Raw genomic sequence first — 2,174 nt, forward strand, 5'->3', positions numbered from 1 at the left:
AGTGTGACTGGGGTAAGATGAAATCTTAAAGTGATTTTAATTTTCATTTCCCTAATTACTAGTGATGTTGAACACCTTTTAAAATGCTTCTTAGCCACCTTATTTCTTCTATTGAGAACTCTCTGTTCAGTTCCTTAGCCCATCTTTTAGTTGGGTTACTTCCTTTCTTGATTCTTTGTTTTTTGAATTCATTATATATTCTGGATGTTAAACCTCTGTCAGATGTGTCATTGGTGAAGATTTTCTCCCATTCTGTGGGTTTTCTCTTCACTTCCCTGGTTGCCTCCTTTGATGTACAGAAGCTTTTCAGTTTAATGAGTTCCCATTTGTTGAATTGTGACCTTGTTTCCTGAGCAATTGATGTCTGGTTTAGAAAATCCTTTCCTACACCTATACCTTGTAGGTTATTATCAATGTTTTCTTCTAACAGTTTCAGGGTTTAAGGCTTCACATTGAGGTCTTTGATCCATTTGGAGTTGACTTTTGTGCAAGGTGAAAGATAAGGGTTTAGTTTCATTCTTCTACAGGTGGAGATCCAGAGCTGTTAATCTCTTCTTGGTTTAGTTTTGGTGGTTCCCATGCTTTTAGGCACCCATTCATTTCTTTTAGGTATTCAAATTTAGTAGCATATATGTTTTTAAAGTATTCCCTTATAATGTTCTGTATATTTCTGGTGTCTGTTGTGAGGTTTCCCCTTTCATCTCTGATTTTGTTGATTTGGAGGTGCTCTTTCTTTCTTTTAGTTAACTGGGCTAGCGGTCTGTCAATCTTGTTCATCTTTTCAAAGAACCAGCTCTTGGATTCGTTGTGGATTCATTGATTTTTTTTGAATTGTTTTCTTTGTTTCTAGTTCATTAATTTCTGCTCTAATTTTTGTTATTTCTTCTTGTCTGCTGGGTTTGGGTTTCATTTGTTGTTGCTTTTCAAGTGTCTTGAGTTGCAATGTTAAGTCATTTATTTGTGTTCTTTCCGATTTTTTTAATGTAGGCACTTAGAGCTATAAACTTCCCTCTAAAGACTGCTTTCAATGTGTCCCATAGGTTTTGTTGTGTTGTATTCTCCTTTTTATTTAGTTCCAGGAATACTTTTATTTCTTTCTTAATTTCTCCTTTGACCCATTCATCGTTCAGGAGTGTGTTGTTTAATCTCCATGTGTTCATGTAGCTACTAGGGTTTCTTCTGGTGTTGATTTTAAGCTTTATTGCATTGTGGTCTGATAGAATGCATGGAATTATTTCAATCTTTTTGTATTTGTTGAGGTTTGTTTTGTGCCCTATAACATGGTTGATTTTGGAAAAGATTCCATGGGGCACTCAATAGAAAGTGTATTCTTTGGTGCTTGGGTGGAATATTCAGTAGATGTCTGTTAGGTCCATTTGATATATGGTATTGTTTAATTCAGATGTTTCTATGTTAATTCTCTGTCTTGTTGACCTATCTAATGGCCACAATAGGGTACTGAAGTCCCTGACTATTAATGAGTTGGGATTAATCTGGGTCTTAAAGTCCTGTAGTACTGTTTTTATGAAGTTGGGTGCATCAGAGTTTGGTGAATATATGTTCATGACTGTAATATCTTCTTGGTTTATTGTTCCTTTGATCAGAATAAAGTGGCCCTCTTTGTCTCTTCTGATTAGTTTTAAAGTCTATTTTATCAAATATTAGAATTGCAATGCCTACTTTTTTATTAGTACCATTCGCTTGGTATATTTTTTTCCATCCTTTCACCTTAAGGTAGCACCTGTCCTTGAAAGTGAGGTTTCTCGCAGACAACAAAAAGATAGGTTTTGTTTCTTAATCCAGTCACCTGGTCTGTGTTTTTTGACTGGGGAGTTCAGTCCATTGATATTTAAAGTTATTAATGAAAGGTGTGTATTGAATCCTGTCATTTTTATTTCTGTTCTCATTCTTGATATAGCTGTGCTTTTCCATACTTATACCTTCATTGAATTTGAATTTCTTTCTGTCTCCCCCATGTATAGTCGTTCCTTTCTTCAGATCTTCGTATTGCTTCAAGAACTCTCTGAAGGGCTGGCTTTGTGGACATGAATTCTTGAATGGGGAATATTTGGTCCAAGTTCTTCTGGATTTCATAGTTTACACTGAAAACTCAGCTGTAATTCTGATGGGTTTTCCTTTATATGTGACTTGTTGTTTTTCTTTTACAGCTATTA

The sequence above is a fragment of the Nannospalax galili genome, unplaced genomic scaffold (assembly GCF_000622305.1).
Source record: "Nannospalax galili isolate Female #2095 unplaced genomic scaffold, S.galili_v1.0 scaffold667, whole genome shotgun sequence".
Lineage (NCBI taxonomy): Eukaryota > Metazoa > Chordata > Mammalia > Rodentia > Spalacidae > Nannospalax > Nannospalax galili.